Here is a 26,760-nt window from a genome sequence, read left to right as displayed (position 1 = left end):
TATTTCTAACAACCGCAGGGTGTTAGAATTGTCTATTTGCGCATGGGCGCATGACACTGCAATAGCCAGATGTTCTTTGACTCGGTTTGGATATCTAGGACCGTTCACTTCCACCAGCTTAGCTTCACAATCTAAAGATATTTTGTTGCACTGGAGAAGGGTATTTTGGAAATTTTTAAAGCGTAGAATGGCCCTATCCCTTGAAACTGTTTCCACTGTCTGATAGCCATGCCGGCTACAATGCTTCATATGATCCCGTAGTTTTATATCCCTACGGAATCTAGAGAGGCATGTGGGACATTAAAAACGGTACCCCTTCTGCTTACCCTCCCTCAGATCTCTGCTAATCTCAGTGATAGGAGTAAAATGTCTAATTGTTTTCGGGTGAATAGATGGTACGTATAACAACCAAACCCAGTGTTTAACCATATCAACTGACGGGCTCCTTACGGGGAAAACCACCCCCTTCTTTTTTTAAACAAACCCCATCTTCAAATTCTGTTTCGTATTGGACCATAGTAACGCCGATATTCAAATGAGCATTAGTCTTTTCAAACATATCAATGGATCGAAGCGTCACTGGGTATTTTCCTTCTAGACAAGAAAAATCTACAATGGGGAAACTGGACCCTTCCTTCCCGTGTACAACCCAATCGTCTAAATTCTTCTTGGTAGCGTCCCGAGCTAGAGGCTCGAATGCTGATATGAGGAAAGCATATCGGAAACACTTTTGATCTGTTTCAAAACAAATCCGCTGGACACCTTGACAACCTACTAGATCTGGATTATAATTTAAAACTACTGACCCCGGCCCCGCCCCGCCGGCCCCCCCCCTTAAAATAAAATATTTCTTTAATTTAAAAAAATTAAAGCAGAAATTTTAAACAAATAAAACTACTGAGCCACTTCCATTTTCATTATAGTTCTCGAGAGGCGTTATAATTTGATACACCCAATCTATGAAAACACCCCCAAAATTTTCCAAATTCGAATAAACCAAACGCATCTCGGAATGTATAAAATGATAGTAAACCTCGCTTTTTCCCTTATTCAAATAAAAAACCTTTAAAACAATGGAGACCTTAATTGAATCCCTACCTCCCCACAACTGAATTTGATTCTCCAGAAGCGCACTAATTTTATATACATAGCTGTGTACAATTTCTATAGGGTCAAAGACAAAATTACCAGACAAAAGCGAATTAAAAGGGTCACCAAACACTGCAGTGAAAACAACTATATTATTTAAAATTCTGTTGGACAGCTGAAAGTCTGGGAATGGCGTACCCCCCTCCCCCTCTTGTATATTACCCCCTCCCCCAAGCTGTTCAACAATAACTGGTGAATGCTCCACTTCAGTTGTTCGAAGTGGAGTCGTTAGGATATAGGAGGCTGGAGGGATACCGGTTAATTCCCGGGTAAAATCGTTTAATATGTTTTTGTTTTTTTTAATCAGCAAAGGTAATTACCACTTCTCAACTGTGATATCATCCACTTTAAAAAAATCAGCGACACACTAATAAATATAATTATTTCTTGGGCGTAACTCACCCCCTATTGACTTTTTGGGGCGCTCAACATGTGCATGTTCGTCTCAGTCCCCAAGTTACGAGCAGTGGGGAGAGGGCGAGTATGGAACCAATGGGACAATCTATATGTGAAAAATAGCTTATTTTCAAAGTGTTCAAATCATCCCGACTGTTTTTAAAATTTGGAATATTATTGCTTAATAACATTTGGTTAATTCAACTGAAGATAATCTAAGATATGACATAGAAGGTAACAATTTGTTCATTTATTTTCAGTGTTAAAAAAAAATTTTTTTTTTTCGGCGCTCCCCCCCGCGCCCCCCCTAACCTTGCCCCACAGCGCTTCCCCGACCATCCCTGTGGCGCTTCTCGGGGCCCGTGGCACATCCAGTGACGCTTCCCTGGCCCGTGGCGCGTCTCTGTGGCGCTTCCCTCACCCGTGGCACTTCCCCCGGCGCTTCCCTCACCTTGCCCCCACAGCACCCCCCCCCCCCCCCGGACCCATCGGCGCATTCCGGACTCCGCGGCTCCCAGTCGTTTACCTAATGCCCCAAAAAACCGTATTGTTAGGCGGCATAAGTCGTTTCGCCTACTTCCCATACAGGTTGTCTATGACTCCAAATGAGCCTAGATTATTTTTAATCTCATGTCTGCTCTGTTTCCAAGCGTATTCTCTGGGAAACAGTACAATTAAATTCGAGAACCGTTAATTCTTATTCAACAATGTTTCCCCATCACTAAAATATTGGCAAGGGTTTGTAAGATTGAAAGTTATTTTAAAATACCCTTGCGCAAAATTACGGGGTCCATATGTAACAAATAGATAAATGTGAATAATTTCACTCAGTTCCTTCTCTTGAAACTATTTGATAATCAATTGTGAAAAATATGGGGATTTTGAGCTTCAAATGATGAGCATTAATTGAAATTACCCATGAAAAATATTTGCTTATGAGATAACAGAGAAGAAATAGCAACAGAGAAAATAGCAAAGATTAGAAAAAATAGAATTTTGAGTTTCAAAGGCAGTGATTATTAATTGAAATTACATAAAAATAGTCGCTTATGATAATTTGGAGCGATAGCAAAGAATAGAAAAGAGCGTTTTCTTTGTAAAAAAATACAGTTAGATATCTCCGAGGGAGGGGGGATCAGTGACAAGATTGGTTTCTTTGTAAAAAATTGTATTTAGATGTCTCCGAGGGAGATAAATTTAAAACACTGGTTGGGGTGAGGGTTAATATCTTACAGAGATACGTTTATATTGGGATTGAAAAGGACTAAAAATTGGAAGAAATAGAAAGGAGGGAAAAAATACTTACATGTGCATACCCCGGCTGCACTTGGGCACCCGAAGGAGCATGTAGTGCATGCTGGAGGGCCACTTCCTGACCTTGCATAAGTGGGGCAGCTCTTGAAGGCCCAGGCACTGTATGATGGAAGGTGGACGGGCCGGCTGCGTTGCATTCTTGCACAGATGATTGCACTTGTTTTGGAGGCTTCGGCCAGCTACCATATTGCCGGACAGTAACCTTCGCATGGCCCGCATTATTAACCCTCGCTTTCTTGGAGGGAGGGTGCACGCATTCTTCACCATTTGCCTTAAAAAGAAGAGAAAAAATTATTATCTAAATAATTTGCCCCTTTTTCACAGAAAGAAAGTTAGTAGCATCATCCATATAATTTTGTTTAGTCTATCACTAGGAAAGCACAATGTAAAAAATTTCGTGAAATGTACTTATTGCATCCTTTTTTTGAATCTGAGAATTACAGCTCACTGAGCCGTTCAAAAGCTGGCCTATATAAGTCAGCCTAGTTTCTTATTTTTAGACGTTTCTGTTCTTTTCTGGTTTTAATCTGTATTTAGCATGCCTTGTTTAACGCATTTAAAGTATTAACGCTATTTTTTATCTTTCTATATCCTTTTACGATAGCTGGTATTTATCACACCTCCAGAAAAAAAACACCCCGAGGAAAATAACCCCCACGGAAAATAACCCTGAGAAAAGACATGGAAAAATATCCCCTCCCCCCAACTACAGATATTGCATCCTTTTTTATCTGAGAAATACTGCTCACAGAGCCGGCCATAAGCCGACCTATATTTTATATTTATAACACACCCAGAAAAACAGTCCCCGTCCCATCAACCCCCTTGCCCATGCCTGGGAACATATCACCTCCCCCCACCGAAAGATATCGCATCCTTTTGAATCTGAGAATTACGCCTCACTGAGCCGTTCACAAGCCGGCCTAGTTTGTATATTTATCACACCCCCAGAAAAACAGCCCACAGAAAATAACTCCCCCGGAAAAGGCATGGAAAAATATCACCTCCCCCCACCGAAAGATATTGCGTCCTTTTGAATCTGAGAAGTACGACTCACAGAGCCATTCACAAGCCGGACTAGGGTGTATATTTATCACACCCCCCGACAAACAACCCCCGTACAAGCTCCCCCCCGGACCAGGCATGGACACATATCCCCTCCCCCCACACCGAAAGATATGGTAAAAAATGCTATTCATTTTATGCATAATAAAGCAATGTATCTTTTTCTTAAACCCACCCCCCCTTACTTTTCACGCGAAGAAACAGTTTGTTTTCATCTTACAATGGAGGTGTTAGACTTGAGGCATTGTCAATCTCTTTTTTCACGCGAAACTAGCCTTCGCAGAGAAACCTTTGGTTAAGCCGCTATCCAAATTCTTGTATATTTATCAAAGCCGGATGTACTTTAAAGGGGTGTCAGTAATTATCAGATAATTAAATCGTTGCGTGAAATCTGTAAGTCAAAGCCATAGCAGACTGTATATTAAGGGAATGACAGAAAGTTGACAGTTGCTTTTAGATAAGATACGGAATTTATCGAAAACAGAATTATGGTCGTAAACAGAGTGGGGAAGGAAGGATGGGGTTTACATAACGAAAAAAGAGCGTATTTTACACTTTTTATCGAGTATAAACATCATATAGGGACGTTTGTATAGGGGGGGGGGGTTTACCCGAATATGGGAGAGGGTAACCACGGAAAACAATTTTATTTTGAAAATAAAAATTAAAACAGAACTTACGTTGCAAATTGTGGCTGCCAAGACTACAATTTCATCAATAACATTCATTGTTGCTTCTATTGTGTCACAATACTTTCTGATAATTGAATCCCATTGCATGCCCGTTATATATGAAATCTCACGGGCGACTTGTTTTGTAATGGGGAAAATCATATGTAAGCACGTCTCTGTTTGGCTGAGACGGAAGATGTATCCGACTCGCTGATTGGCTGAGAAGGAAACACGTGATCTAACTGTTTCCGGGAAAGTCATAACATTTGGCAAATTCCTGTTTTTTCATTCTCAGTGAGAAAACAATAAAACAGACATGAATTGCTGTTGACATCCATAAATGTGACAAAGTTCCTGTTTTTTTCAAATTCTCACTGACAAAAACCATTAAACATCCATGAAAAACATCAAATAAATCGACCCACACACATAACCATCCAAGAAAACATACATAAATGTGACAAAATTCCTGTTTTTCAAATTCTCACTGACAAAAACCATAAACCACGTGGTTCTCGTGTCAGTATATGGTGTTAAAAAAAGTTGTAGGTGGCAGCACGGTGTTCGTACCGGAGTCAATAAGGCCCTTCTACTGGCGCCGGATTTCCAAGCATTATTTAAAAAACGATCAGAAATTAAATAAAAAAAAACAAGTTTTTTTCAACTGAAAATAAGAAGCAACATTAGAACTTAAAACGAACAGAAATTATAACGTATATGAGGGGGTTCTCCCCCAAGTCAATACCTCGCTCTTTACGCTACAGTTTTTTTTAGTGCTTTCAAAAGAGCTATCTATTCTAATTAAACGGCCTTTGTGATTCAGGGGTTTGTGAATTAAATTTTTTTATTTAATTCACACTTTTAATTCAAACTTTTAACGTAAAGAGCGTGGTTTTGACTTAGGGGAGAACCCCCTCATATACATAATATCATATACGTAATGAAAAAAGCAATTAAAAAACAAGCGATCTGCCTCAATATTAATAGGAACTTTTAAAACCTGAATTTTGATGCCAATATATGTTTCTAAAGAATAGTCGTATAATGGTGATTCTAAATATATGAATTTTTTTAAGGTTAGCATTATTTATCAATCACTACGAGACTGAGAAAATTTACCAGATTTTTTAGAGAGGGGTTAAACATCCCCTACAAGTGAAAGAATTTTAATGAAAATCACACCGTCAGATTCAGCGTATCAGAAAACCCTATTACATAGGTTTCAAGCTCATATCTACAAAAATCTGCAACTTTGTATTTTTTGCCAGAAGAAAAATATACGAATATAGAAGTTAGTTACGTAAGTTAATTTGTAAATTACGTCAGAACCAAATTTAGAGACAGCCATTTAGTAAAAGAAAAGTAAAATTTTTATGCAAATTTTGTTTACTTATTCAATGACGGTGAGCCAAAATAAAAGCTGCATTAACTAAAAAACGATCAGAAATTAAATTTAAAAAAAACAAGTTTTTTAAACTGAAAGTAGGGAGCGACATTAAAACTTAAAACTAATAGAAATTATTTCGTATATGAAAGGGGTTGTCCCCTCCTCAACGCCTCGCTCTTTACGCTAAAGTTCGACTCTTTATCAGATCTTTATTTTTTAAAACTATAAAAAAAACTTTAGCGTAAAGAGCGAAGCGTTGAGGAGGGGACCGCCTGTTTCCTATACGGAATAATTTTGTTCGTTTTAAGTTTTAATGTCACTCCTTACTTTTAGTTTAAAAAACTTGTTTTTTTTATTTAATTCTTAATAAGATGACCAAAAGTACGTCCTGCCTCACGTACAAAAAAGCAAGTCTTGGAACTGTGACGAATCATGCTAAAAAAAAACTATTAAACTACCGTCTAGTGTTTCATAGAAAGGATGGCCGTAATGCCTGTGATTTTGAAGGCGTGTTTCCACCGTACTAAATATTCCTAACGATTTTTAGGAAGCTATGAATAATCAGGGGGGTGTTGAAGGGGCATTTGATTCAGCTTAGTTTTGAAACCCACTGTATCAAAAATCCATCCTTGGCTCCGTTTCAAAGAAGGTGCAACATGTCGACTTTTTGCTCCAGAACTGACAGTAAGAGGGGCAAGGCGGTGGTTTAAAGAGTACAGATATATTTTATCCCCATATTGATTCGCGTTGGAAATTCCTCCACGGTTTTGCTTCAAAGAAGATGCAATGCCTATATTTCTTCTAAAAAAAAGTTGATGGGAGGGGGTTGTTGGTGGAGGATTTGCGGGCCCACTTTGTTGCTGGAACTTTTATTTGCACCGGATCAGCACTTTCTTGTTTATAGATGGGCTCAACCAATGTTTTACTTGAAAAAACGTGTTGCAACAATTTGTGGAAGTGCATGATTTGTCATGGAAATTGAAAATGGACCCCCAAAATGTAAACAAAGATTGAAAACGGCATTAAAAATTTAAAAAGAAATATATATTAGGATAAGAAACTGCAATACGAGAAAATAGCTCTTTGGCGTTCTTCAATAAAGAAATATCAAGTTTAAGCTCTATGCTTGAAATTTTGAATCTCCCATCCATATTCAGGCTATAATTTTTTTCCAATAGTGAAAAATTTATTAAAACCATTGTTCGTAACAATTTTCTTGTGCTTCGCAAAAATATGATGTTTTTTCTCAGTAAAAAAAAGAGAAAAAAGATACGTTGTTAATAATTTTTTTAGGCACAGCATACACGTCTGAGGTCAGAATAGGAAAGTCGGTAGTATTAGACAGTAGGTAGGGCTGCCCACTTTATAAAATCATAGGCCCTGGCTGGCAAATCTCGCATGTTGGAAGCATATCGTGCGTAATATGGAGTGTACCCTGCGTGGTGCGAAGAGGTGTAGTCTGATGGAACAGAAAATGGCTGTAGCATGCCCTTTCTAAGGCTTAAGGAACCTCCCCCTCCCCGAGGCAGAGAAACATCCATTGACCCTCCATCGTGTGGCTGATACGCAATATATACCACGGAACATAATTTTATGAAGCGAATCAAGTCAGCCAAAGGAAGCGTTAAATTAGTTATCTACGTTAATCGATTACTTTGAATCACAGTTTATATAATTAGCAGTATGATCATTCTCTATCTCACCCATTATAAAAACCCGGACCGGGGTGCGAGTGCTTCGGAGAACGTTTTTGCAGATATAAACATAGGCGAAGTCAGATTAGCGGGAATGCAGGTTAGTCTGTTTCCGATTGTTTCCATCAAAGTGCATTGAAACAATCGGAAACAGACTAACCCGCATTCCCGCTAATGCAGAAATAAGTGAGAGGTGCTTTTTGTTCGCACCGAGAACGAAGACCAGAAATGATCTGCGATAAGCTTACTGGTATATTCTGTCTACTGTGCTTTGAATAGACTATGTACATATTTAGGAACGAATGTACCACCCCACAGCCCCAAAGTAATATAGCCTCTGTAATGTGCTGTAATAAAAACCTCTGGATTGGAAGGTACTTTAGAAGGTACCTTAGTTTCTGCTTGTTTTAATCTCTACTCGGTTATTTACTGCCATATCTGTTCATTTTAGCTTTATTTATTGATATTAGTTTCTATGTTTACACTTGCAGAATAGTTTACTGTATTTCTGCTCATCTTTCGGTTAATATAGCTTTTTACTTTTCTTTGAAAAGATTCTTTTGTGGGAGAAGTTTTTAAAAATTAATTCCTGTTTGTTTTCAATTGACATAGTCTTTTTCATGGGTAAAGAAAAGAATATTTAAATATTTTTGGTTTTTCTCTATAAGAATCAAGATTTAGCTTACTATTTACATGTTGGATAAACTTTTTCAACATTTTTTAATTATATACGCCCCTTTGAAAATATATCCACAAAAAGTATCTTTTGTTTTAGTTTTACAGCTCAAGTTTCTTTAAAAAATAAAATTTAATCGTCCTTTCTGTTGCTAAGACATTGTATCTATGCTATTTTGGCAATGCGGACGCACTTACACCCATTTGATTTAGTTCAATAGTAAGAGCAGAAGTAGTAATGTTAGTAGCCCTGAAAGTTTCAACTTAATTCCCTCGCTCGTTCTTTTGCCGAGACGCCTTACCGACAACCAGCATGCACATAGTGCCTGTTGATCTACTTTTAAAGCAACATAAACTTACCATGAAAGTTTCTACTTTATACCCCAATCTAGTCCTAAGTTATCCCGACTGGATATCTTGACAATCTGTATGTTTTGACAATCTGGATGCACTCAAACTGTAGTAACAGTAATAGTAGCAGTAGTAGTGGGAGTAGTACTAGTTGCAAAAGTCGTGGTAATATTGGTAGCCCTGGGAGTTTCAGCTTAATACCCAAAGGTGTGGCAGGGATATTACTAATACACCCCTTTGATAGCCAACATTCAGTTCAACAGCACTCTCACCATTCCAATAAACTTTTATAATATCCCTAGCATTAATAATAATAGAAGTCAGGTAAGCCAGGTGACCAGGTATGTCAGTAGTCAGGTAAGCAGAAGTAATGTTAGGTGGATTAAGAGTAGTATTAGTGATAGCAGTAGCAGTAAGCAGTAATAGTATTCGCTTTGTGACTTTTTGGTCTAGTTCAAAATCCCATCTTTATGCCCCGATAGTTTCAATCTAATACTTTAAGCTGTTTTTTAAATATTGCTTATATACTCTTTTGGTACCTGCATGTACGTAATGGATTTTGATTTGGCCCAACGTTCCCCTCAAAAGTGCCTGAAAACTCCACATTAATACTATTAGCCTTAGTAATATTAATACTAATAACCGTAGTAGTACTATTGCTACTAGCAGTAGTTATATTTGCCTACTGCATTTTTATTTGCTAAACGTACCCCTACATGCCCTGGAAGTTTCAGCTTAATATTCTAAGCTGTTCTTAAGATACTGCTGATACGTCCTTTTGACAGCCTGCGTGCATGTAGCGCGTTTCAATTTAATTCAACGTACTCTTCATTTCCACAACGACTAGCTCGATATGATCTCCTGAGTTTTTGCAGATAACGTCCTAGATATTTCATATTTTTGAAAACAGTGATTTGACTCCTCCGTTCTACGTTCCGAGAAATAGTGGATTTAAGGAAAGCTGTGGTCACGCCTGTTTTTGAGAGGTTCTGCTCTTTATCTACAATTCTGTAAATATTCTTTTCCATCTTTTTTCTGAAATTGTGTTTGTTCTATGGCTCATCTCTCAGTAATAGAAGGAGTCTTTTTTATGTATTAATTTAAAAGAAAATTTCCGAAAAAATTTATAAAGAACAATAAAGGCCACATTAAACTGAAGATCAGCAGAAATGAAAATTTTTAATAATTCCGTCTCAAAAAGACCAGAAATAACTATTAAAGAACTAATGAAACCCAAAACGAACAAACAATCATAGTAAACAAACATACAACACGTACTAATATAAATGAATAAATAAATATTCAAACGAGTAAAACTTAAGTTGAATATGCAGATTAAGCTTAAAACGAACAAAAATCTTTTACTTTTAAAGAATAAATTAAATCCAAAACGAACAGAAATTAAATAAACAATCATAGCAAACAAACATGCAAAAGGTACTTATCTTAGGCAGCGCAATAGCGCTGCCTAAGTAAAGAACGATGTTGGATAAATGTATTATTGTTTTTTTTTTTTGTAGACCAGGGCACTCCGTATCGAAGCAATTGTCAAAGAAACATCGATTAGAGCTCATTCGATTGGAAATTAAAAGGGATAGTGTCCTTTTTAATAGTCAAAAATGATTGGAGGGCAACTGACCCCCCTCCCATGCCCACCATTTCCCCAAACACATCCAATAAAAATTTCGGAATAGCCATTTTGTTCAACGTAGTTGAAAGGTCCAGAAATTTTGTCTTTGAGGATGACAAACTACCCACAGCCGCCATGGCAAAGGTTGTAAGTTGAGCACTGGGGTTTATAAAAAAGGTTTATAAGATTTTTATAGAAAGCATTGTCGTAGAAGCTTCAAAAAGGGTTCATTCGATTGGGAATTGAGAAGGCTAGTTCCCCTATTAATAGTCAAACGCGATCGGAGGGTGAATGCTCCCCCACGCCCATCATTTTCCCAAGCACTTTCGATGAACATTTTAATATAGCAATTTTGTTGAACTTTGTTGAAGGATCCAGAAATTATGTCGCATGACAGCCCCCCCCCCCCCACCACCACATCCCTCAGGGCAAAGGTTGTAACTTATGCCCCGAGGGCATATAAGGTTTTTATAGAAAGCGTTGTCGTAAAAACATCAAAAAGGGCTCATTGGATTGGACATTGATAGAGCTATTGCATTGTTTAATAGTCGAAAGTAATTGCAGGGAGAATCCTCCCCCCCCACGCCCATCATTTCCCCAAAAACTTCCGATCAACATTTTGATATTGCCGTAACTGAAAGGTCTGGAAATTATGTCTATGAGGATGGCACCCCCTCCATATAGCCCCCAGGACAAGGGTTGTAAGTTATGCCTTGGGATCATATAAGGTTTTTTATAGAAAGTCTTGTCGTAGGAGCTTCAAAAAGGGTCCATTCGATTGGAAATTGGGAGGACTAGTGTCTTTTTTATTAGTCGAAAGTAATCAGAGAGCAACAGACCACCCCCTCCCTAACCCATCATTTCCCCAAACATTTCCAATCAAATTTTGAGATAGCCATTTTGTTCAAGGTATTTGAAAGGTCTGAAAACGATGTCTCTGAGGATAACAAATCCCCCCCAGCCCCTAGGGCAAGGGTTGTAAGTTATGGCCTGGGTGAATATAAAGTTTTATAAAAAGCGTGGTCATATAAACTTCGGAGGGGCCTCATTGGATTGGTAATCAGACGCTCTAGTGCACTTTTTAAGAGTCAGAGTTATCGGTGGGCTGCTACCCCCCCCCCCCCCCCACACACACACATACACACACTCACACACACGTCGTATTGTCCGGAAATGTATCTAATAGAAATTTTGAGATAGCCATTCTATTCAAAATAGCCTAAATATGATTTAACAAGGCTTTTGGGGTTGAAAGAAACCCCAAAGGTTAGGGGCAGGGGTTGTAAAATATGCCCAGGGGGTATTTAAGGTTTTTATGGCAGGGATGGCTGTATAACCTTTAAAAAAGGCTCATTTGGTTGAAAATTGAAAGTTCTAGTTCATTTTTAAGTGTGAAAAATGATGGAGGACATTTAGCACCCCCTCCCCTACAACCTCTCCATTCACCAAACGAATCTGATTGAAATTATGAGATAGCGACTTGGTTTCAAAATAGTCCAAAGAACATACAATAATGTCTCTAGGGATGACAAAAACCCGCCAGTGCCCTGGGGATAGGGTTGTAAGTTATTTTATTATGGCATATAAGGGTAACATCAGATGGGGCTTGTTTGATTGGAAGTTGAAAGTTATAGTGCCCTTTTTAACAGGCAGTGTGATTTGAGAATAAACATCCCCCCTCCCCGCTCATCATTTGCCTTAACACCTCCAATCGAAATTTGGAAATAATAATTTCATTCATCGTAGTTGAAGGTTCTGGAAATTATATCTGTGAGGAAGACACCCCCCCCCCTTCTATACAACTCTCAGTTTAAGGGTTATAAGCTATGCCCTTTGGGCATATAAGGTTCTTATAAAAAGGGTGGTCGTATATGCTTTTGGAGGGGACTCATTGGCTTGGTAATCATAAGTTCTAGTGTCTTGTTTTAAGAATCGAAGTGATTAGAGCGCAGCTCCATCCTCCCCCCCCCCCACCTATTTTGAGACAGGCCTTTAATTCTAAATTAATTAAAAAGAACTTTCCGAAAAATAAGTTTTTCAAAGAAAAATAAAGGCCATTTTAAACTTAAGCTCAGCAGATACAAATACCTTATGAAATACAAATTCAAATCTACCAGAAATTATTATTAAAGAATAAATGAAACCCAAAACGAACAGAAATTAAATAAACAATCATAGAAAAAACATACAACAATTAATAATATAAATGAATAAATAGATCTTAAAGCGAGTAATGCTTAGATTGAATATGGAAATCAAGCTTAAAACAAAAAAAAAAATATTTTCCTATTGAAGTATAAATGAAACTTAAAACGAACAGAAATTAAATAAACAATCAATGCAAAAAAACATAGATAAATAAACAATCAATGCAAACAAACAATAGATATTAATGTAAATTAATAAATAAATCTTAAAACGAGTGAAACTTAAATTGAATATGCAAATCAAGCTTGAAACGAACAAAAATCACCACAAACAAGAGTTTGGGTATGACCTCCTTCTCTCACTGTAAAAGTCTAAAACCTACTGCGTCATTGCTGATACGTCCAAAGCATTGCTGATACGTCCTCTTGACAACCTATATGGGCATAGTGAGTTTCGATTTGTTTCAATACAGTTACAATATTGCCCAATATTTTCGCCTTAATACCCTTAGGTTTATTAGTTGTAGTAGTAGCACAAGTAAATATAGTAGTAGCAGTTGGAGTACAGTTAATAGTAGTAGTCTTAGTTTTAGTAGCAGTAGTAGTAGCAGTAATAGTAGCAGTAGTTGTGGGGGTAGAAGCATTAGTATCATGATGTAAATATATTGGTTTATTAGTCAACATCCCCCACAACAAGCGTTGTAAGATATTGCTCATGTGCCCTTTTGATAACCTGCGTACGAATGGCAGGTTGTCATCTGTATAATATAAATGTTTTCTGTAAATTGCAACGTCACACTTTTATGGTTTGTGGATTTTGAACAAGACAGAAGATACTGGGTGTATTCATTTTATACTACTTATATAATTGCTGTGAGTGACGACACTAATGCCATTAAGTTGAAAGTTTTAGGAAACATTTAGGAGGAGTTTCAATTAAACGAAAAACCTATATGCATGCAGGTATTAAAAGGGCATATAAGCACTGTAGGGCATATAAGGACATAGGCAGCGATGCTTTATCATAGTTAGTAGTATCATTGATACTTTAAAGGAGCTAATTTGATTGAAAATTAAAAGTGCTAGTGGCCTCTTATGAGTCAAAAGTGATTGGATGGCAATCAGTCCTCCTCTTTAGCTCATAATTTTCCAGACACTTTCAATCAGATTTTTATGACAGCCATTTTGTTCAGCATCGCTGAATGGTCTAGTAACTATATCTTTAGGGTTATTGGGTAGGTCAACCCCCCACAGTTATGTAATTTGCCCATTATGCTTAAAAACTAAATGTCACTTTAAAATTGAATCAAAACACACTGTTTGTATGCTGGTTGCCAATAAGACATCTCAGCAATATACCAAGAACGACTGAGGGAATTAAGCTCAAACTTTCGTGGCTGCTTCTATTATTACTTCTCCTCTTAAAATGTCACTAAATCAAAAAAGTTTGTGTATCCAGGCTGTGAAAGAGCATAGATATAATTTTTTGGGAAGGGTATTAACTTTTATTATTAGGTCAACTAGAGGATGTATATGACTAAATTAAACTCTACTATTTGTGTTATGATTTTCAAAAGAGTTTACGTTGTTAAAAATTGCTGAAAAAGTTTCTCCAGCATATAAATAGCAGGCCAAACTATAAATTGTTAAAGGAAAACCGGAAAGATTCAAACTATTATTTTCTTTTTCCTTGAAAAGATTCCTTGAAAAGTCAATATAAAACGAACAGAAATTAATTCAAAACTTTTTCCACAAAATAAGTTTTTCGTAAAAAAGTAAAGAAGTCCATTAAACCGAAAATGAACAAAAAGAGAATCAAATAATCTAGCAAGCATACAACACCACAAATCAGTATCAATAACTAAATGGAACCCAAAACAAACAGGAGTAGGGTTCAAAACCCCTAAGCTTTCTAAAAGCCAGAATATAATTGTACTTTACTGAAAAAATTCTTTTAAATGTTTTCACTTTTAACTTTATAACTTTAAGAAATCGAAAATTAATTAAGATTTTAAGGAATAAATATAACCATATGTATATTAAACTGACAATGTACATCTTTTCAGTAAATCCACTTGAATTTTTTCAGATGAATTCAAATGAAAAACTCAAACTGAGGTATTTATAGAGTCCTTTAAAAAAATGTGAAAATTTTTGAATTTTGAAAAATTTTGAAAAAATGTGAAAATGTGAAAAATGTGATAGCTGGGAAGATCAAAGTTTGCGATTGGCTGAATATAAAGATAAAAGAATTATAAAAAGGAAAAAAAGAGTTTGAGAATTAGCAAGAATTGGATATTGTTGGTGATTCTAGAAAAAAGACTTTAAGAAGCTTTGGGGCTATACAAAAAATGAGACTGAAAAGGAAAAGGAAATACCCAGGCTGTCCCAGTAGCAGATTCATGGCTTGATTACCTAGAAAGTTTGGAAGGTAATCGTGTAGAAATACAAGTGGTAGCGCACTCCCCATATTTATCCTATGAGGGAATATTATTATGATTTAGTGGATTAAGTGAATAATGGAGAGATTAATCTGGTATTCAAGAATTTATAAGGTTTTGCTGCAGTTGTTTGTGGTGTACCAATAACGTTATTTAGAAAATTTCTTTCAATTTTTATACCGATAATTGTTTTCTTTGTAATACGATGTTAACCAAAGAGTATGGTAACTGATATCAGTTACCCATACTCTTTGCTGTTAACTTCAGGCCAATGGTCAAGTGACTGGAAGAAATCATTGTTTATACCGCTTTTTAAGAGAGGATTAAATAAAAAAAGCAACTTTTTTCAAGTGAAAGTAAGGAGCACCATTAAAACTTAAAACGAACAGAAATTACATGAGGGGGTTTGCCCCCTAGTCAATACCTTGCTCTTTACGCTAAAGTTCGAATTTTTTCGAATTACAAACCCCTGAATCACAAAGGTCGTTTAATTAGAGTAGATAGCTCTTTTGAAAATACTAAAAAAAAACTTCACCGTAAAGAGTGAGGTATTGACTTGGGGGGCGAACCTCCTCATATACGTAATAATTTCTGCTCGGTTTTAGTTTTAATGTTGCTCCTTAGTTTCAGTTGAAAAAACTTGTTTTTTTATTTAATTTCTTATCGTTTTTTTTTAAATAATGCTGGGAAATCCGGCGCCTCCTTTATGGAAATATCCCTTCCCCCATGAAAACATCCTCCATAGAAAGATCCTCCCAAGTAACCCCATACTCCGACCCCCCCCCTCCCCACCAGAAAAAATGCCTCCTGGAAACGTCTTTATACTTCCCAATAACCAATATTATATGTAAACAATGGGCAAATCTCAAAACTTGCAGCCCTTTCCCCGGGAACTGTGGGGCATAAATTCTTCCTCAGAGACATATTTATTAGGTTTTCTACTATGCTGAACAAAATGGCTATCTCAAAATTTTCATCGGATGACTTGGGGAAAACAATGAGCGTGGGAGGAGGCCTAGTTGCCCTCCAATTTTTTTAGCTACTTAAAAGGACACTAGAACTTTTAGTTTCCGTTTGAATGAGCCCTCTCACGATATTCTAGGACACCTGGACTGATACGATCACCCCTAGAAAAAAAAACAAATAGATAAACACGCATTTGTGATCTTTCTTCTGGCCAAAAAAAATACAAAATTCTACATTTTTGTAGATAGGAGCTTGAAACCACCACAGTAAGGTTTTTTGATGCGCTGAATCTGATGGTTCTATTTTCATTAAGATTATATCCATTTTAGGGGGTATTTCACCCTTTTGCGAAAATAAGGCAATGTTTTCAGACTCGTAACTTCTGATGGGTAAGACTAAACTTAATGAAGCTTATATATTTGAAATCAGCATAAAAATTCGGCTCTTTTGATGTATCTACTGGTGTCAAAATTCTGTTTTTTAGAGTTTCGGTTGCTCTTGAGCCGGGTCGCTCCCTACTTACAGGTCATTACCACGAACTTTTTGAAACCCGCTGGCTTCAGGTTAAGGTTCTCTTGGTTCTGAAACTTTAACCGAGATAGCTTTATGTTCTGAGGTTTAAGCAGATTAACAAAATAAAAAGAATATCGAGCAATTCGTGGCAAGAACTCCAAGTAAGGAGTGACCATATCCAATAGTAATCGAAATTCTAAAAATGGAATTTTAATAACAATAGATGCATCAAAAGAATCGACTTTTTATGCTGATTTGAAAAATAAAAAAAAATTTAAGTTTAATATCACCCATCGAAAGCTACCGAGCCTAATAAGATTTGCCTGATTTACCGAAAAGGAGGATACACCCCCAAAGAATGAAGCGATGTTAGGGAAGTGAAGCGGTCATACAGTTCCTTAAAAATACTTTTCATTCAAGTTCGACGGTTCTTGCGTTTAAGCAGTCTTTCTTTTAAAAAAATGTGAAAAAAAATCAAACTTCGGCGTAAAAAATGAGGGTTGGTGAAGGGGTAGTCCCCCTTGTATACAGAATTATTTCTGTTTGTTTCAAGTTCCAACGTTGCTCCTTAGTTTTAGTCGAAACAAACTATTATTTTATTTTGTATTAGGCTCCAGTACAACCATACATTTCTTCAAATATTTATTGTAACAAGCTTCCCCCCCCCTCCCCCCTAAAGTCAAAATTTATAATCTAGACTACTTCATCCCCCACCCCGTATTCCCTCAAAAGTTTCAGCTAGGTCTCCTAAGCCGTTAATTGATATTCTTGGCCATACCTGAAATATTATCCATCTCATCCATGCATCTCAAAATACCCTGAAAGTTTCACCTCAGAAGTCTTAGCTGTTCCTGAGATATTGCAGATACGCCTTTTGACAACCTGAATGCTAATATTGTCTTTTGATTTAGTTCTATATCCTACATAACATTACCTAAAAGTTTCAACTTAGTACCCTTAAACTTTTCAGAAACCCAGATTCAACATATCTCCCTTCCCAGTAGTAGAACCTATATATAATAATGGATGACTTGAGTAATTTACAGCCTTTATCCCAGGGGTTGTGGGGGTCATGTCCTCTCTGGAGGTATAGTTACTGAATCTTAGGACCATTCTGGAAAAATAATTGCTCAAAATTTTGATCAGATATCTTTGGGGGCTGACGGATGGGAGCTAAAAACAAGAGCATTAGAGGATGGCTGATCACCCTCCAATCACTATGGATCCTTAAAAGGCTAATAGAACTGTTAATTTCCAATTGAATGTGCCTCTTTAAAAAAATTTACGACAACTCCTTCCGTACGGATTTGCCTGGTAAAAAAAATAATAATGATGATGAATAATGCATTGAAGCACATCGCTCTTTACTTATGCATCGCTAATAATTATGCTACCTAGGATTATGCCTTTTGACCACCTTTTCTGTTTTTTTCTATTTGTTTTGAATTTAATACTCAGGGTTATACTAAACGTCGGGGAGAACCCCCCTCCAGTCTTTATTTTAAGTTTAAGTTTTGTGAAACGATGGTTTTGTGAAATAAAAGTACATTTAGGTGTATTTGCTTTGCATCCCATCGGTAGCTCTCGTATCACAATCCTTTAATGCTTTATCTATCATTCCTACTATCAGAAGGAAGTTGTCACCTCTCACAAAGAAAATTCCCGATTAGTCCAAACATACCCCCTCCCCTAAAGAAATGCTATGGTGTAAAATCCCTCAGTCTCCGATGTTAATCCAAATGTAACGTTAACAAATTAGGAACTCTGGGGGGGAATTTTGCAATTTTGGAAGTTAAGGCGTGTCCAAAATAATCTAAGGATACCTCATCCCCCCCTTACAGTTTGTGTATAATTTTACATACTTCATGGCCATTGATAATAGTTGTAAGTAAGGAGTGACTCAGCTCAAGAGTAACCGAAATTCTAAATAATGGGATTTTGATTTGGATTTTACAAGCTGAGCTTCTTGGGCGTGTATAAACTTTAAGTTTGTAATTGTTTTGTTTTTAGTATTAATAAATTGATTGATTGATTGATTGATAACAATAGTTGCATCAAAAGAATTCGTTTTTATCTTGATTCGAATGTATGAACTTCATTAGGTTTAGCATTATCCATCAAAAGCTACGAGCCTGAAAAAATTTCCGCGATTGTTGTAAAAGGGAGGAAACACCCCCAAAAAGTCAAGCTATCTTAATGAAAATTGTACGGTCAGGTTCAACATATCAGAGAACCCTTATGTATAGCTTTCATGCTCCCATATGCAAAAATGTGGAATTATGTATCTTTTGCCAGGAGAAAAATTGTGGATGCGCGCTTTTTTTTCTTTTTTTTCAGGGGGTGATCATTTCTAACCAATGGCCCTAGAAGATTGGGAGAGGGATTATTCTAACAGAAATTAAAAGTTCTAGAATCCTCTTTAAGTAACCCAAAAGATTCGGGGGGAACCATCACCCCTCCCACACCCCTTCTCCTCCAAATTCATTCGATCAAAACCGGAGGTAGTGATTTTGTTCGGCATATTTGAAAGGTCCAATAGCTATCTCAGTATGACATGACCCTCCACAGGTTTTGGGGATAAGGCTACAAGTTATTAAATTTGTTGATTACATGTATTATTTGTAAAACCCTCCACAGGTTTTGGGGAAAAAGCTATAAGTTATTAAATTTTTCAATTGATTACATATATTATTTTTTATTGGGAAGTATGCAGACATTTTTCCGGACAGTTTGGAATTTTACGCATCGGGAGGTATTTTTCCGTGGGGAGGGCAGTTTTCGGGGCTGAGCCTTCTAGGGGATATTTTACACGGGAAGTGGTATTTTCCAGAATTTTATATGAAATTATTTTTATTTGCCCAAATTTCTCTTTGGCGACTCAATTTTAAGTGTGGAGATTTTGCGGGGCATTGTTCAGTAGAAATTTTCAGTGCAGTTGGAATTGTCTATTTTTCTGCATTAGGGGAGAGATTTTCCGCGGGAGAAATTCTCAATGGAGGAATTTTATGCACGAGAACCTTTCCATCGGCGGGGGAGAATTTCTTACAAGAGAACCTTTTCGTCGGTGGGGGAGGGGGATTTCCAGGAAAAATTTCAATGAGTGGGTATTTTCGGCATGACTTGAAAACGACCAGAAATTCAATAAATCGTAAGTTTATTTTCAAATAAAAGTAGGCTAAGGAGAATTTTCAGACGGAATTGTCCGAGGAAATATCCCGGGGGGGGGGGTGGAATTTTTAGTGAGGATGGAATTGTCAAGGGAATTTTTCCAAGATGGTTTTACACGGGATGAACTATCCATGGAGAAATTTTTAGTGGGAGGAACTTTCCATGGAAGAGGGAAGTGCATTTTCCGGCATTATTTGAAAAATGGTCAGAAATCACATAAAAAACAAGTTTTTTTCCAACTCAAAGTAAGGAACAACATTAAAAAGATCAGAAATTACTCCGTATGTGAGGGGGACTTCCTTCTCCTCAATACCTTGCTCTCTACGTTAAAGTTTGATTTTGTCCTAATTCTTTTAGAACGACTCTTGAAGCACAAGGGCCGTTTAATTGGAATAAGAAGTTTTTTTTAATGTACTTAGAAACTTTAGCGTGAAGAGCGAGGGATTGAAGAGGAGGCAGCCCCTCTTTTTCTTCCCTTTTTCTAAAATTGTGCATGTTCCATTGCTCATAACTCAGTCACAAAAGGAGACTTTTTTATGCATATTTTTATCAAGGCCGTACCCAGAGGAGGGGGGGGGGTTGAACCCCCCCCGAAATGTTTGTCTGGCTCGTAAAAACGTAACAAAAATGGATATAAACAAATTTTGTATGCGATTTTTAAGTTTTTCGTGTAACCCCCCCCCTTCCCCCCCCCCGATTTTTTAAAGTAAAACTCCCTCAGAAAAAAATCCCGGGTACGGCCTTGATTGTTATTAAATTTCGTTTTCAGAGTTTTGTTTTCTATTAACAAAAGTCACTCTTCAATTTCCTTTCATTATCATGAACGGTATAGTATCTATCAGTGTTATGGGTTACTCTTCAAATGTCTTCATAACTGTTATGAAAAGAAAATAGCATTTAATCATTTTAATCTACATTCCGACTTCAGGAGTGTGTGCAAAAGCTTGCCGGTGAAAAATGAAGGTATGTACGATTTTTCTAGAATTTAATGTAATTTTGACATAATTTGCTTTATCATCCCCCCCCCTGCAAGTAAACTCCTGCTGTTGAGAAGGCTGTTTTGATTTGTGTGTGGTTTTTTGGAAATTTTAAACAAAACTAAATTTTATCTCAGGTTAATCATAATTATAAAAAAAGAAAAAACTGAGTCTTTTTCTAATCTGATTTTGTAATTATAAACTTAATTTTTTGAAAAGAAGAATAACACTTCTCCTTGAGAAAACTAATGTAAGTAGGAAAACGCTGGGAAATGCCCAACATATTTCAGTGTAAGCCCTGAATTGAATCTGATTTTGTAAATCTTAATGGAAAAGAAGCAATTTTTTTTCAAGTATGGATTTTAGAAGATGTTAAGTCAGGCAAACAAAACCTCTTTCTTTAAAGAAGGGTTTTTCCTTCCTTAAGATGAAATTTCTTCCGCTTGTTTTAAGGATCTATTTCTAATTTTTTAGTTCTCCTATTTTTCTCTTTTTCTGTTGCGTCTGTACCGACCAAGTAAATGAAAACTGACTAGGTAACCATAATTGAAGAAAAAAAATCAGAAGAAAAATCGAAAAAGCTCACCTTATAAGCATAAATTTTCTTGTATCAAAAATGTTTCTAGAGCCAACAATGATTGCTAACTGACATGAGAATGATTTTGCTTCAGGGCGGACCTTAAATGTCATTTCCATTGTTATTTTGACCCTGCGCCCAGGAGCTGTCATTTCACTGGTTATTCTCTTGAATAATGATGATTTTGCGTCTTAGGTCATGTGGGCAAAGAAAAACAAGGCTTAGAATTTAGAAGTATGTTCCATTAAAATTGCATCGATGTGTATGAATGAACACCACTCCTGGGAAGACTTCTTCGTCAAATTATGATCATATAATTGTATTATAATATATACCTTGCATTATAATTATATTATAATATATATATATATATATATATATATATATATATATATATATATATATATATATATATATATATATATATATATTGCTAAATCAAAGTGCTTTAAGGAAGAAATGGCAAAACATTTGTGTGCGGCGGAATTTTCCGAGGGGCGGGATGTATGATATAGTATGTTTTTTTTTAAATAAAGGGGAAGGGGATAAAAAAGATTTATATTTTACCTGGAAATGTCGTTTTTTCGATCATTACAGCATTTTATTTTTTGCTCTCTCTTCTGGGGGCGGAGTATAGCTGGTCTGATGATCTGCCCTGCATGTGTCACTATAGATTTTAGTTACGGATTTAAGTGTATTAAGTTACAAAACTGGTAGTATCCATTATACAAGTAAAATGATTTGTACAACTATGTACCACAAGTCCGCTCCTTTCCCACGCTATGGGGAGCTATGGAACTTGCTTCTAGGGCTTTAAACGAAATAGGTTTAATAACAAAAATTAAAAAAAAGGGACAGAGTACCATATTTTAGTTCTCTTGTGAACTAAAAAACAAAACACAGAAGAAATATTGTTTCTTATCAGATCTACTCCTGAATACCGGCAATTACACATTAAATACAGAAATAATAAGTTGTAATTATTCTTTTTACAAAAAAGATCACACATTAGATTTTGGTTGTTCTGAACAACGGCTTAAGATATTTTTTGCGAGCCGAAAAGGCAAGCCGGCTTAGCTTAACATTGTTAACTTCCATTAACCGCGAATAGCGTAAAGTTGCTAGACCGTTATTTGCAATAAAACGAAAATTGACTGACCATAGAAAACGAATCCCACCTGGATTTGCTTTTTTCGAGTCTTCAACAGCTTTTTCGGGTCTTAAAAGTACAGTTGGCTATATGAAGTTGGTTCAAAATCACCTTCAGGGGTTTGTGGTGAATATACCACTAAATTGATTTTGTGCTATATTTGTTTAGTTACTTTGAAGTTTAAAATATTGCGACTGATGATGGTTTGATCATCAAACCTTACGTTGAATGAAGCTAGATCAAAACATAATGGTTTGGACTTTGATCGTATATAACGTATCCTGAACAACGTTTTGCTTAAGGACTTTTTTGCGAGCTGGAAAGCGAAGCCGACTTGGCTTTCTATTGTTTATTTCTATTAACCGCGAATAGCGTAAAGCTGCTTGGCCGTTACTCGCAAGGAGACGAAAATTGACTAGACGTGGAAAACGAATCCAACCCGCTAGTGATAAGTGTTTCTGGTCAGTAATTTTCGGTGCTTAATTCAAATTATTATACTCATGACATTAATAAAACTTTTCGTTTTGAATGTTTGCTTCAGCTTATTATCCATTATAACGTCATAACATCTATCCGTCAGAACCGCTAACCGTCATAACATCGAAATTTTTTTTATAAGTTTACATAATAGTAATAAGTATATAATAGTTTAGAAACAAATTTTAGCTATATTTTTTCACATCAGGGGGGTGGGGTAAAGCATAGCATATATTAGATACGTAACCTAACCTATGTACCTCCCCCCCTTAAACCCCAAAAAACTAAAGTTTTAAAATTTTAGATGTTATGATGGTTAGTGATTCTGACGGATTTTTTTTGTCGATGTTGAGACGAATTTTGTCGATGTCCTGACGTTAGTGGTCCTGAGGGTTAGATGTTTTGACGCCTTCCTTTGTGGACCCAGCAGGTTTGTTTACCTTTTCTCATATGTTTACTATGGCAAATAATAAGACGAAGCAACACAAAAAAAAACGAATGAGTGATCATAAACCTTGCATTTTCACTGGCCTCTGTATCATAAATCAAATAATAAAAAAAAGAAGTTTTTTTTAACTGAAAGTAAGGAGCGACATTAAAACTTAAAACAACAGAAATTATTCCGTATATGAAAGGGGCTGTCCCCTCCTCAGTGTCTCGCTCTTTACACTAAAGTTTTACTCTTTCTCACAACTCTATTTATTTTAAACAATAAAAAACTCCGTCAAATTACAATTGTCATTGGCATCCTAGTGCTCCTAGTGCCAATTTTACCAAACGGTGCAATAGGAATGTCTACCCACATCAAATATCTTTCGGAAATTGGCACTTTCAATGGCGGAAATTTTGCGCTTTAAAAGATTATGTGCGTATGATCTTCTAGCGTATGCTAAATGAGCTTGCGCTATTTATTGCCACGCTGTGTCAGGACATGGAACCCTGGCTCTTATTGTGGGAAACACGGGGGAGGAAAGTTTTTTTTTTATAAATATATATTGTACAACTTAAAATTCTAGGAGAAAATCTTATAATTGGTTGTAACGTAAAAATTTTCTAAATGAAATTGTCCATAATTAAATGACGAAATTCTCTTTTATGAAGAATTTCTGTAAACGTAAAAGGATACCTAATAATTTTTTGCTCCCTCTCCTCCCCCCCCCCCACACAATTTAAGAACCTTTAAAGTTATTAATAAATTAACGGCTGAAAGTAATTAAAAAAGTAACTCATTATTATTTGAGTATTTCAAAGAGGAATTTGTGAATGATTCACACTCCCTTCTTGTCACAAGATACCGATATTCGATATTCAGTATTTAAGTATAAAACAAAATCGGATTTGAAGCGATTTTAGTTATTCCTGAAAAAAATTGACAATTTATTGTTAGGGTAAAGAGAACACAAACGAAATGGGCATTTTTAAGAGAGGAAAGGCAACTTCAAGAAACACCAAAAGCCAAACTATTTGGAGTTTGGGCCAACCTGCGTATGTGCCAGAAAGCAGAGGGGTGTAAGAAACTTGAAATGGTCTTGCCCCCTTCCTCGTCCAAACTTTCTCTGAGAGATAAAATTCGATCCCCCAGTCATGAGACAAGATAGATTAGACCCATCAAAACTATTGCTCTGTGAATGTTCATTTACTAAAAAAAACTCCGCGTTTAACCGAATTCTTTATCCATCACCACGCAGATTTTAGTCTAATATCGAGTTTTGACTCTAGAAGTGGGTCTAGAAGTACTCTAGAAGTGGGAAACATGAGCAACTGACATGAGCTCTTTGGGAGCATAGCTTGTTGTTGGATTCTTTAAACCGTTTTTATTGCTTCAATAGGTACCACATACAATAAAAAACCATTGCAACATCCACCTTTGGCTGGCAAGATTGGTGGATTTTCCCCGGAGACGTGAAAAAACCAAAAAGGGTAGGGGAAGCAACCCCTAAAAGATACCCTAGTTTGTGACATGGAAGAGAAAGCGATTGGGGCTCTCGAAAAGATATGCTTTATGTTGTCATTTATTAATTCACACGCCTATGCAGTGTTTAGAAGTTAGACCGTTGTATTGTGTTTACAGTTATATAGTGTTTAGAAGTTGTATTCTCAAATAAAATATTTTATTTGTAATAAAAATGCAGTGTTTAGTCTTAATTCTGTCGCATCATTCTGGTATATAGTATATAAAAACAAGTTAATCAATATGTAATTAAAAATTTCATATTTTTAATCTAAAATGAGTGTGTGAGGAGCCAGATCCTTCTCAACCCCACCGAGGAGACTCTGACTTCCTACCACCTGCTGTACATCTCAGAATGCCATATGTGCTGCACTGGTTCGCCACGCTTGGCACAGTTCCGCCAAGCTTAGCTCACGCCGACTTGTGTACATGATTTCTCAGAGAGTGGCGCATTGTGCATCATATCAGTCAAAAGTTACCATTCAAACGATTTCTAGTGCTTTTTAGTGTTTTCCTTTACAAAAAAAGTGGGGAAGCAGTGTACCCCCTGCCTTCACCAAACAAGATTACTGGTAAACCGAGACGACTTTATGATCTCCCCTTTCTCCTGGCTGCGTCTGGATCTGGTATAAACCGTTCGCCTAATTGTCAAACCTCTTGATTTTAACACTTACTGCATTAATCAGTCATTTGATTTTCTCAGCGTTTTTTTTTTCTGACTGCGAACATTTGCGGTCATATTTTCTTCAAAATCTCACCCTTTGGCTCCTCAGATTAGACACCCATTTTTCTCAATTAGGATCTTAAATTGGAAAGCTGGATCGCTTTCTCCTCGGCATTGTGTTTCCCACGAGGGCTTAGTTAAATCTGGCATAAATTGATTTCTGTCGACAAATGACCCCCTTATCGCTTTCAACCAAACAGACACGTGGCCCCACCTCCTTGTCAAAAGTCAAGCCTCTTATCAGTTAATTAAACTTCTCTGCACAAATCTATACTCTAGGCATTTGGTAGATGTTTAAAAAAATAGTAGATAAAGGAAACATGCTACGTTAATTTGAAAGTTTACTTTTCCCCTCGAAAAAAAGATTTACAGTCTGAGTGAGTACTGCGTTTACGCTTGCTTCGGTCTATTTGGATTGTTCCCGTTCAGGCTTGTACAAGAGAATTTGTTGGGGAGGGGGCCCAACTTTAAAAAACGCAATAATTAGGGAAATGGCACAGAAAATACAAGCAAGTATAGGAAAGATCGGAAAACTTTTGAGGATTCGGGAACAGAGGGTGAAGGGGCTGCAAGCCACGCCCCCATCTCTTTCCATGTGACCGTGAGACTGTTTTCACCTTCCTATTATCTTCCGTGCTAGTACGTACATGCCTTCATCAGGTTCAATTATTGAAGGTAACTAATCAATGCTACTTTAAGGGTTCAATGTGCTTCAGCAAGGGTAGCAAACGAAAATCCTTCAGTTTTCCAAATTTAGTCGTGCTAAACGGATTTTAACATGCTCGTACAACTAATTTTAATTTAAGTATCCTAAGTTAAAAAGCTATTTAATTTCTATTGAATTTCATATGAGAAGATGATATTCATTGTGTGGGGCCTGACATTATTATTAATCCAACTTGATTAAAATACCATTTTCAGCCAACACTTTCTCAACAAATTTCCAAGTTTTTCACTTACATGCCAGTTTTTTAATTTACATGCCATATTTTTATACTTAATTGATAACAGGTGAATTCTTCCAATATATCAATATTGAAAACACCCAACGTGATGCAATCCGACTTTACCGCGATTGTACACAAATCACGATCTTGCTCCGTAAAACAGCCTGTAAAAATAGCCTATCAGTCGTAAATATGTGACACTCTTCCTCATCTCAAAAAATGGTCAGTGATACTTCAGATTTCACCATGACCTTATTTTCAACTGAGTATAATCACAGTTTAAGAAAAGTCCTTTAATTAAATTTTCTCAATAATGAAGCTTCATCTTTCAAATGGTACGCTTTAGTTATGTGTAAGACTGGAACTGGCTTTCAAGAATGGAACTTTTTT

At 36.5% G+C, this 26,760-nt stretch overlaps 2 protein-coding genes across 3 annotated transcripts in view; one reads left to right on the top strand and one right to left on the bottom strand.

Annotated features, from left to right (window-relative positions):
- Positions 1-21,233, bottom strand: part of LOC148949816 (helix-loop-helix protein 2-like) — a 50,829-nt gene extending 29,596 nt beyond the window's left edge. The window contains exon 1 of the mRNA XM_089093768.1: positions 21,131-21,233. The gene's annotated coding sequence lies outside the window, so the exon portion shown is untranslated. The remainder of the gene's footprint in view (positions 1-21,130) is intronic.
- LOC148949815 (uncharacterized) overlaps positions 1-26,760 on the top strand; it is a 125,032-nt gene that overhangs the window by 75,859 nt on the left and 22,413 nt on the right. The gene's annotated exons all lie outside the window — the stretch shown is intronic.

Source organism: Artemia sp. Qi Xiang Cuo, chromosome 8 (genome assembly GCF_049724085.1).
Source record: "Artemia sp. Qi Xiang Cuo chromosome 8, ASM4972408v1, whole genome shotgun sequence".
Taxonomy (NCBI): Eukaryota; Metazoa; Arthropoda; class Branchiopoda; order Anostraca; family Artemiidae; genus Artemia; species Artemia sp. Qi Xiang Cuo.
Note: the sequence above shows the minus strand (reverse complement) of the source record. Positions and strands in the feature narration are given on the sequence as shown.